The sequence below is a fragment of the Otolemur garnettii genome, unplaced genomic scaffold, assembly GCF_000181295.1.
Source record: "Otolemur garnettii isolate 467f Iridium unplaced genomic scaffold, OtoGar3 scaffold00109, whole genome shotgun sequence".
Taxonomy (NCBI): domain Eukaryota; kingdom Metazoa; phylum Chordata; class Mammalia; order Primates; family Galagidae; genus Otolemur; species Otolemur garnettii.
The window spans coordinates 2,626,573-2,639,006 of record NW_003852504.1 but is presented as its reverse complement, the minus strand read 5'-3'; positions in this window follow the sequence as shown (position 1 = coordinate 2,639,006).

Sequence of the window (12,434 nt, the reverse complement as noted above, 5' to 3'; positions counted from 1 at the left end):
GCTACTAAGTGACTAGCCAGTGGGTAATGTATACAGTATGGATATGCTGGACAGAGGGATAAATCATCCATTTCCTGGATGGGCAGAGTGGGACTTCATCATGCTATTTGGAATTGCATGCAATTTAAAACTTAAGAATTATGTATTTCTGTAATTTTCCAATTAATATTTAGTTGACCATGGATAACTAAAATTTTGGAAAGTAAAATGGCAATCAAGAGGGCACTACTGTATGATTATACCCACCATATAGACTTCATGAAAGACTCATATTTGCCATATTTGTTTCCAATCTGTTAAGAATACAGATATGGTTAACCAGTTGAAGTTTACTTTATGTCCCTGTATGATCACATTTCCCTCCCGTCATCCTTAGAGGTATTGCCATCTTAAAGTTTGTGTGGGCCTTTACCATCCGTGGGTTTGCACACATGCATGCATTTAGAAACAATATTTGGCATAGATTTAATGTTTAAAAAATTTGTATCATACTATATATATAATTAAACAACTTGATTTTCTCATTCAATATATTTCTGAGATTTATCTATATTGATATATAATGCCTGTTCATTTTAACAGCATATTTCATTTTGTGAATGACTATTTCTTAATGTATTTATCAATTTCTTTGTTGATTGACTTTTTAGATTCTCCTCTTTTTAACTATTATGAAAAGTACTTTAAACACATCATATTTACATGTGTCCTTGTGCATGTATTTGAGATGTTTGTTACCTTGAAGTGGTGTTGCTAGGTTGCAGAGGATATGTGTCTTCAACTTTACTAGAGGTTGCCAGATTGCTCTCCAAAGTTGTACTACTTTATACTCCCACAAGTAGTCTGTGAGGGTTTCTGTTTCTCCATATGTTCTGTCCCTCAGTATTGTCAATCTTAAATATTTTATCAATTTTGTAGGCATAAATTAATGTTGCTCTGTGTTTTAATGTGTATTTTCCTATTCATTAGCAAGGTTTAGTAGCTTTCTATGTGTTTATTGGCCATTTGGGTTTCCTCTTTGATGAATTACCTATCCATATCATTTGTCTATTATTCTATTTGTTTGTTAGTCTTCTTACTGATTGGAAGGAGATTATTTATTTTGGATACTAATATCTCTTGCTTTGTAAATATTATCTCCCAGCCTATGCTGATTTTTAACTTTACTTACTGCCTTTGTTGAATAAGAGTTTTTAATTTTAATTGAATAATATCTGTCAAGGTCCCTATTTAAGTATGAAACTGTAGAAGTGAATATCATCCCTTTAGGAATCCTCATTAAATTAAAATGAAGCAGTTTGAAGTATGACACCAGATTACATTGATATGACTTCATATAAAATAAGCTTGGGAGGTTACCTACAAATGCATGGGAATTGCTGTCACTAAAAATGTAACTTCAATAGCCCATTAGAGATAAAAGTAACTGAAAGTTATGCACAATGAAAAAATCTAGATATATGGCATGTAACAATGTGCATATGGTTAACAATATTGTATTGTACACTTAAAATTTTATTAAGAGGGTAGATCTCATGTTATAAGTGTTTTCTACGTAGAAAAAAGAAACTAAGTAAATAATTCAATACATTTATCTCAACCTAAAAAAAAAAAAAGCTTCCTAAGAAATCTGTTAGTCCTTTTATCAATAACTGTAGGCCTTGGACAAATCATTTCACCTCTTTTCTCATTTCTTTATATATAAAATGGTGATATTGTGTTATATAGTCTCTAAGGCTTATTTCAGCTCTAAAAGTTATATGGTATGAAAAATAATGAATGATTTAGATGTATTCTAATGATTTCAGATGTTTATTAACCAGAGCTCCAATTTCAGAGCATGTAGATTTTAGGAAGTCCACTAGTATCTCTTGATGAACTTCTAGTACACATCTGTATTCTCTTTTGAACCTTGGGGGGCATCATTAGTGTTAAACAATTCCCACAGATGTTCTTGGAAAACCTACGCTAAGAGAAGAGAGAATAAAGAAGAAAAAGGGCAAACTGTAGAAGATCAGAATAGGAAGAGGGAGTGGGGATAGTGAAGTGTGTTTGGAGGAGAAGTCTCAGGTCTATTCTGTAATACCAAAGCCAAAAAGTTGGAAAAATCCTTTATTTTGATAAAGAACAGAACGTTTAAAAGTGATGCAGTAGGGTCAAATATGTGAATCTTGGTCGAATGATCCATCAGCAGTATCTGACTTACACATTACTGCCCTTTGCATTTAAAGATGACCTGTATGTGGCTATTGATCTCTATCAGCAAGTGAGTGTTTTACATGCTGCTTCCATGTGAAAGCTTTGATTTTGTAGTGAAAACCACTACTAGATTTTTTTCCTGTATGTGACCATGCTTCTGATATACTGGGCCCAAATCCTTGATCAGAAACAATCATATAAGGTCTATCACCACTCTCCGACACTGTTTCAGGCATGTTTGAGGTGAGCATCCTTAAATCATTTCCCTACTTTCCATTATCTCATTTATTTTTTCCTGATTACCTTCACTTTGAAGTTTTGCTGCCCCTCTATATATCTGCCAATAACCTGGTTTAGTTATAGGATTTTAGTGTGGATAGTGATCTTCTGTAAAACTTCTAGGTGATATTGATGAAACTATGCAAGAAGTCAGATAGCATCTGAGTCTGCTAGGAAAATAAAAGGATGGGTATGGCCACTATACCTGTCAGCACCCTTTTTGCATTACAGACACGCCTTAACTTACTTGGGATACAATCTTAATAAACTCATCATAAGTTGAAAATACAGCAAGTTAAAAAATGCATTTAATTCACATAACTTACCAGCTATCACAGGTCAGAGCACTTACATTAGCCTATACGTAGACAAAATCATTGAACATGAACCCCATTTTATAATACAGAGTTGAATATCTCATGAAATTTATTGAATAAAGTATTGAAAATGGAAAACAGAATGGCTCACTGCCACTATCCAACATTGAGAGTACCTTAGGCCTATCACTAGCCTAGAAAAGTATCAGAGTTCAAAATACAGTCTCTACTGAATGCATCTCACTTTCACGTCATTATAAAGTTGAAAAATTGTAAGCCAAAGCATTGCTAAGTCAGGGCCCATCTGTATATTCAAGCCTTACAGGACCACTGTTTGTCTAATTTACTTTTACACTCTGTGCCTTTCCTTTAGCAATTCCTTTTGCCTGAAATGTTCTCCTCTCTTTTTCCTTTTCCATCTACTTTATTCCTTAAAAACCAGCTCAAACATGACTTACTGAAGCGGTCACCCATCCCCAAACAATTAGTCCCTCCACTTCTTTTCTGTTTTAGTATTTATTTTTAATTGACCAATACAAAATCGTGCATATTTAACAGCATGTTTTGAAATGTGCACACATTACAAAATAGCTAAATTGAGCTAATTAACATACGCATTACCTCTGATACAAAACATTGTTCTGTGGTGAGAACACTTAAAATATACTTTCCTACTGATTTTCAAGAATATTTTAACGTAACTATAATTACTGTGTTAGCTGATAGATTTCTTGCATTTATTCCTCCTGTTGAATTGAAATTTCATATCCTTTGACCATAATCTCCCCAAAACCCCCACCCAGCTCCTACTAACAACCATTTTACTCTCTGCTTCCACAAGTTTAACTTTTTTTTACACTTGTTTAGATCTCACACACAAGTGAAATCATGTGGTATTTGTCTTTCTGTGCCAGCTTATTTTGCTTAACATAATGTCCTGCAATATCATCCATAATTGTTGCAAATGATAGGATTTCTTTCTTTTTTAAGGCTGAATAGTATTCCATTATGCATTTGTGACACATATTCTTTATTCATGCATTGATGGACACTTAGGTTGATTTCTGTATTTTGGCTATTGTAAATAATGCTGAAATGAACATGGGAGTGCACATATCCATCTCTAAGACATACTTATTTTCCTTGGATAGATACCTACTAGTAAGATTGCTGGATCATCTGGTAGTTCTATTTTAAATATTATGAGGAACCACCGTACTGTTTTTATTAATGGCCGAACTAATGTGAATTCCCATCAGCACCTGGTTTTCATCTTTGCGATAATAGCCATTCCAACAGGTACGAGGTGATTGTGGTTTGAATTGGCATTTCCCGGATGAATAATGCTGAGCATCTTTTCAGACACCTATTGGCCACTTGTATGTTTTCTTTTGAGAAATGTCTATTCAGGTCCTTTCTCCACTTTTAAATGAATTTTTTTTGGATGCTGAATTATTCGAGTTCCTTATGTATTTTACACATTAATTCCTTATCACATATGTGGTTTGCAAACATTTTCTCCCATTCTGTACATTGTCTCCTCATTCTGGTGTTTCCTTTGCTGTGCCAAAGCTTTTTAGCTTGGTGTAATCCCACTTTTTTCTATTTTTGCTTTTGTTGCCTGTGCTTTGGGGCCATATCCACAAAATCATTGCCTAGACCATGTCATGGATCTTTACCCCTATGTTTTCTTCTAGTAGTTTTACAGTTTTATGTACTACATTTAAGGATGTAATCTATCAAAAATTGATTTTTCTATATTTTGTGAGATAAGGGTCTAATTTTATTCTCTTGCCTATGGATATACAGTTTCACCCATAGAATTTATTTATTTTTCATGGTGAATGTATAAATGTATGGTGTTATGGGGCTGACCTAGTGCCTGGAGCTATAGGAGCTTGTATGGACTCTGGGCCTGTGTGAGTACTGGCCTGGAAGTTGGATCTGGGAGGCGGGGCCAGCCTAGCACTGACTTCTACTGGGTTGGGCCTAGATTCTTCATCTGGTGGAGGAGCACTAAGCCACAAGGACTGGCCTTGGAGGGTGGGGCTACAGAGACAGGCCTGGTATTAGACAAGCCTGGAAACTGGGTCTGTTGTTGTTGGCCTAATGCCTGAGGCCAATAGTCCCAACTTGAGATTGGAGTGGGCATAAAGCCTGAGGTGGTGTGGGATACCTTAGCTTTGGCCTGGTCTGAAACCTCGGATGGGCCTGGAGCCTGGGGATGCATGGGCTAGCCTGGAGTTGGGTGGTCCTAGAGCCAGGGATGCTGGTCTGATAACTAGAACTATGGGGGCTGGTCTTATGCTGGGGTGGACCTACAGCCAGGAGCAATGGGGGCCAGTCTGGCTCTGGGTGCAGGCTGAAGCCCAGAGCTAAAGGCTGGCCTGGACCTGACATAGGCCTGGAGACTGAGTTTGCAAGTTGGGGCTGCAGACTGAGTCTCTGGGAGCTATCCTGTGCTTTGATGGACCTGGAGGTTCATTTCATTGGTACCAGCCCAGAGTCTGGGTCTATGGGGGCCTGCCAAGCAATGGGTTTTACTGGGGCAACTTGGTATTGAGATCCAAGGCAGAGTCTGGTGCTCTCTTCACTTTCCTTCTACCAAGTGGAGGGTATCTCTCAACACACTGCCCCCTGGGGTTGGGAGAGAGGTGATGCAGGTAAGGTAAAACTGTCCTTCCTACCCTCTTCAGTGAGTCTTTTTTTTTTTTATTTCTGTGTTCCAACCAAGTGCTGTAATCTCTAACCTTTTTTTATTCATGCTTGTGTATGTTCACACATAGATAGTTGTCAAATTGATAATTCTGTGGGGAGACAAGTGCTAGAAAGTTCTGTTTTACCCTTTTGCTCAGATGTCTCTACTTCCAATCATCTTTGTATTTTAACACTTTTAAAATATTTATTACATTGTATTATAGCTACTTGTTTACATCTGGTCTGCATGTCCCCAAACACAAACAAGACACATATTTTATAACCTTCTTGGGAGAATTAACTTTTACTTTTAATAAAAAATGTACAGTCTTCTTAACAGTAACCATGACATTCTTTGTAAATTGTTCTCCTCACCATTTTAATACATAAAGAATTAGAAGAGGGAAACAAATATAAGGATTGACTTGAATTGTGGACAATCAATACAAATTTCATTTTATCCCAGTCCCGGTGGTAAAAAGCTTACTTTTTGGACAAAAAAATAAAAAGAAGGAATCCTGGACATATGCCTTTGCCTTGTTTAAAGGACCATGAAAGAGTGGATTTTCATTGGCACCCCCGTAAAATCCAGCACAATAGCAGTGACATCAATTTTGGCAAATGTGGAACTAGCATCATTACTTTAGGTAGTATACTGTAAACTTTCCTCATGACAGTATTATAGATGCTATCTGAAGTGGATATGCCAGCATCAACACTTGTTAAAATTGCGGTGACTGGTTCATTGTGTTTTCAACAGCTGCACATAAATCACCTCCTCTACTGTAATGGAATAGGTAGTGTAGCTACCACCAAAGATGAAACAAATTGTAATTTTCTGATATCTTCAGGTAAGTAAACTAGTATGTCTCTGTTAATAAACTTAATAAAAATCTCATGAACATTGTCACTTGCTCCTTTTGTCAGCTTTATTACTATTTGTCGTTGGTCAATAGAAACATAACAGAAAGTCACTCGTAAGGCCAGAAGATTTTAAAGAAACTATTGACCAGCCTTGGCTAATTAAAAACAACCACAAACTTACTGATCTTTATATCACACACAAGGGCAAGTAGGAGCCCACCATAAATGTGTACCCTATAATGTGCAAAGAGAGATATAAAATTAGTAGTTTAGGCCTCTATTTCTGTGAGGTGAGAGACAATATACAAAATGAAGATGTGTACACTTCATAGCTCAACAAGAGACCTCTAAGTGCTTGGAAAATACAAATTAAAGAGAGGTGCTTATGAGGCCCTTTTCCCGGAGGGTTTTATAGTCTTGCTAGGCTATTTACTATCCTACCAATCATATCTGCCAGATTTTGGGATACACCCTTCCTGCTATAATGAGTGGCGCAGCTCTGAGAGCTTTTCGGGTGTTACAGATTTTGAAATTTCTTTCCGAAGTTGCTTATGCTTTCCTTTATGCCTAATTTATGGTGCTTTTGATTACATTTACATTTTTCATTCCAGTTTTATGGCTAATATTGGAACTTATTCTCCTATTAATTCAATTACCAGAAACATTTCTAACCTGTTCATACATGTAACTCATCTATCTATAGTCTATGCCATTTGCCTTCACAACCCAAGATTAAAAAGAGCTGTGTAAAGAAGTCCTAGCTCTTGGGCAGCGCCTGTGGCTCAAAGGAGTAGGGCGCCGGCCCCATATACCAGAGGTGGCAGGTTCAAACCCAGCCCCAGCCAAAAACTGCAAAAAAAAAAAAAATAGTCTTAGCTCTTCAGAAAACAAGTGAGGAAAGTGAGGCACCAGGTGTTTCTTAGAAAATGAGGTCACAGCTTTTGTGAATACGCCTAATCTACTTCTTGCATTTGGGCAGAGCATTTGATCTTTGATATACTATATATTTTACTTATTTATTTAGTTTATTTTCTATGTCTGCTACTAGAATGTAAGTTCCATGAAGGCAGGGATTTTTTGTTCACTATTGTATTTTCAGAACCTAGCCTGTGATAATCACCCAGTGAATACCCATTAATTGGTCATTCAAGGGTCACTTTGTTAGTGTTATCTCAGGTATGTAGGACAACTACAAGTAAGAAAAAGAGTATAAGTTAACTAATTTTACTGAGTATTTTGCTATATGTCAGATCCTTGTTGACTATGTTTTATTTAGATTATTTCATTTAAGTACTGCAAAAGCTCTGTGAAGTAGATAGATATATCCCTATTTGCAGACAAGGATATTAATGTTTAAGGAGTTAATTATCTTGCCCAAAGCTGTATAGTCAGCAAGTGGCAGGGCAGGATTGCCATGCTATATACTTTGACTCTAGATCCCTTGTTCTACTATACTACTCTGGCTTTCTGGGTAGCCTACAGAAATATTTAACCATAATACAGTCTGTTACCATTTAAGCTGTACTGTAAGGGAATCGTATGTTCTCAAGTAGGACTCTATGGTGGTCGCCTTAGTTAGAGAAGGACTTTAGACTGTAAGAAATCACTTAGATACCACCTATAGAGAGGTTACAAATCCCCAGAAATAAAGTTAAAAGGGGCAAGAGATAAAGAGACAGGATGTGCAGAATAGAGTTTTCAAAGGTGGGAACATAGGGAACCACCACTAGCTTATGGGGTTCCAGTGAGTGGCCCTGAGTGTTTGTTCCACTCGCCTTTTATGGAAGGCTATTATCTCATTTAGCCCAGAGGATAAGCTGAAGAAGGGAACAAAAACTTCCACAGTTTAGGTAAGCATATTAGTTCTTATTCTACGTATAATCATTAACTTTAAAGCAGCCTTGAGAAATCCAAAACCTGAGACTTGTGTGGGGACAGCCTCCTGTCTGTGGTCACACACACAGATTCCTTAGGAGAGGTTAATCCCCTTTAATTCTCTGGGGAGCAGACATCACAGCCTCAGTCTGCTCTGAAGAATTGGTGGAACAAAGGAATTTTCTTCTGATCTCCAACCCAGAGGCATCTTCCTCTGTTGATTAGGGTACAAGCCCTCTGGCCCATATTCAGGGCTCAAGGCATTCCCTTTATCTCTGCCCTGGCCATAGTAGAAATACTCACAGTGGGTATTTGCTTTGACTGTTGCCTGGGCAAGGGACGGCCTGGTTTATGTTCCTCCCCAGGCCTTGCACTCAGCCGGCCATTCTCTTCTCCAGAGTGTTTGCAAACCCAAAAGGGCTGTTTGTAAGCTGTATCCCTTATAGGCCAGGATTACAGCAAAAGCAGGAACTGCTCAGATAATTAATTTACCTGCTGGTTTAAAAGTAAACTAGCTAAACTTTGTAATTTAGCTTACTCAGCTTATTTCTGTTTTTCCCTTTTCTGGGGGTGTTTTCCCTTGCCAAGAATGGGGTCCTCGGTCCCCATCCTGCCTACACAGGAGAGTAGTGTCTAGTCCTGGATCTGCCATTAATTAGCTGTTACTTCCAGCAAAGTAGTAGCAGTTGTGGGGAGGAAGAGATGGCAATTAGACTAGATTACTGCCAAAGTCCCTGCCAACTCCAACACTTCTTTCTCCTCTGTGAAAGAATAGAAGGCCCAACAATTAAGAGTCATTGTTTAATTTGATGTCAGGAGTTCCAATGCCTTTCCAAATTCTAATCTGCTTTTCTGTTTATCCTTATGCATCCTTTCTTGGGTCCCTCCCCACGAAAATAATGATCCATCATTTTTAAACACCCTACAAAATTTTTACCAATTATTTTCTAAACTTGACAGTAGCTGGGCACTGAGTATCTTATTCTTTAGCTCATGGGCCTTATGCTACTAAAATACATGGCAGAATTAATCTTCACAATATTTTTTTTTCCTTATAATGAAAAGGAAATGACCTTATCATCTACTCTGGAATGAAGCTGTGGAGCTGTTTGCAAATAAGTAATATTAGGTCAAGTATAATTAGGAGAAGTAGTAGGATATATTTATTCATTCCTTCTCTCAATAAATACTAATTGAGCAGCCATATGTGTTAGGCCCTGTGCACTATGTGCTAGAACACTAAATTTGGAGTCTTGAGACCAGTTTAACACCCGATAAGCTATCTTGGGCAAATTAAACTCTTTAAACCTCAGTTTTCTCATTTTTAAAAGAAAGTAATAATAATACCTACTCTAACCTCCATGAAATGTTATGAATACCTTTGTAAATATGAAATGACATGAAATATCTTTGTAATCTGTAAAGTGCTATTTTATGTTGGTAGTTTTTATCTTGGACTCCATGTAAAGAGTTCAGTTAACTAGGTTCTCTTAGTCCTTGGGCCTCATTACGCTTATTTTGATATAAATATCATGACCATGAAATCTGATTGAATGATTTTCACAAAGCTGCTTAGTGAGTCAGTGGTAATTCTAAAAGGAGAACTCAAGTTCTAATAATAATAAAAGTGACATTTTAGTTTGCTGGCTTAGAATGACTTCTTTTAAAATCTTTAAAAGAAGGTGGAACACATTATCCTTAGTAAAGCATCACAGGAATGGAGAAGTATGAATCCTATGTATTCAACTTTGATATGAGGACAATTAGTGACAGTGACATGGCGGGGCATGGGGGAAGGGGAGAGCAGACAGAGAAGGAGGGTGGGGTGAGGGTAAGGACAAGAAAAAGAAAATAGTGACTAATTCTCACATAAATTGGATTTCATTTTGACTAAATTACATCACTTAAACATTAATTTTTACTTCAACTTGTTAATATGTTGTTTAGCATACAGGATACAACATCCTCATTTAAAAGTGAATTATGTTTGTAATTTCCCCTTTATAATAATATAGTTTTTACAATTTTAATATCAGGTGTATCCAGATTAAGAAGAATGATTTTGAAGTATTTCTTCTTTTTCTATTATCTATAAGATTTGGCATGATCTGTTTTTTAAATTATCTTTTATTTTTATTATTAAATATTAGTTGTCTATTTTTTGAGACTTTGGGAAAAAAAATAACAAGAAGTTAATTGATGACTCTATACTGAACCTCAGAGTCAAAGCATTCTATAATAGTCATACTCTTATTTGACAGTGTGAATGTTACTTTCTTTGCATTACTATTATTATTGCTTAATATTCCATTGCAGCAATCGTCTGATTTCTTTTCTGAATGTATTTATCTTCATTCATTCTTTATGAGGTTTTTGTTTCTAGTCCTTATCCTAAACATTGTTATTGTTAAATTTTAAGCCTTTTTAATTCTATGAAGGCAAAATGTGGAAACCTAATAATCATATGTATATGTAAAAATAAAAAATATCTTTATAATGAATTATTAGTATTTTAGCATTCTGTTGTCTACTCATTGTTCTTTTGCTCAAGAATTTATATAAATATTTATGGAATTATGCAGTACTTATTCATTCATTTTTATTTACTTTTGCTAGTGCATGGTATTAAATTGCTTTGAATTTGTTAAGTGGAAGATGCTTTTTCAGTAACTCATAGGTAGCAGTTCTCTACTCATTCACACATGAGAGTATTAATAGTGACAATGTTCCCTAGCAGTACTGAGGTTTGAATGAAGTAAGAAATTGTGCTATAGGCTGCTGGTGTTACAGGTTACAATTTTTTTTCTTTTCCTCTAGCAAGGGTTAATTATCAGCCTAACTTTGTACACTAGAGAAAGAGCTTTGCTGGTTCTATCTACTGTAATCCATAGCATCCTTTATTTAAATGGCAGTGTGTTCTGAGACCACATCCTGCCCAGTCTTGTAGAAGGAATTGCCTATCACAGATACCATTGTGTCTATGTGAACTATGGTAGTTGAACATACCACTGTAGTTGATGTATAGCAAATTATGGTTTACTTGTTTATGATAAAAATTGCTTTTTACTTTACAGTATTAGCCTTGAAGTTAAACATCCAATTTTGTTTTCCTTTTATTTCCTTTAACTGCAAGCAGGAACAATCATTGTCATCACAGAATAGACTTTGCATTGGGTTTTGACATTGACATTGCTCCCTAAGTGGAGGAAATAGTAGCTCCATTCACTATGTCTGCCTCAGTTCCATGTCTCTAATCACATGAGAATAAGGAGTGATAGAAAGAGAAAGAGTTGATACCAGGAAGAGGACCATTGTAAAGTATGTCACCAGGCATGTCTTGAGTATCTGTGGAATTCACAGTTTGATAATGACATATTGTAGTGTGTGAATATGTGTATGCCCACACTTGTGCCAGGGGTGGGGGTGAGGGTTGAGTAGACAAGATGCTATTAACTTAAGAGAAAGAAACTTTACCTACACAGTATGACTTGGAAACAATTATAAAAGTAAAAGAAATAAAGGTAAAACATAGAAAGGGCACCAAGAGTTGGAAAAAGGTGTTAATGGTATTGGCATGGTCACAAGGAATACTTAGTCATTGACATGGTCTCAGATATCTTCTATAGCTATGAAGTAACTTTTCTGTGAATTTAGGAATACTGTACCTTTATTTCCTACCCTTCCACCACATTCAGCTTAGGTGTTCTTCCAGAATTGGGAACAGTTTTCCCTTTATTCTTGGGATTAGTTCTTAACAACATTTTTGAAAACATGACAAAGCAATTTTGAATTCCAATAGCTGCCTTGAAACCATCACAGTAATGGTATCTTTGTCTGTTTGGGTTGCTATAACAAAATACCATAGACTAGGTAATTTACAAGCAGAAATTTATTTCTCAAAGTTCTGGAGGCTGAGAAGTCCAAGATCAAGGTGTCAGCAGATTTGGTATTTGATGAGGGTTTTCTACTGCAATAAATAGTGCCTTCTATGTGTCCTCACATGGCAAAAGGGACAAATAAGCTCCCTCAGGCCTCTTTTAGAAGTGCACTAATCCCATTCATGAAAGATCTCAATCTAATTACTTCTCAAAGGCCCCACCTTTTAATAACATCACCTTGGGTGTTAGATTTCAATGTATGAATAGAGGATGGGGCACAAACATTCAGACCATAGGAAATGGAATGAGCAAACTTTTACTAGGA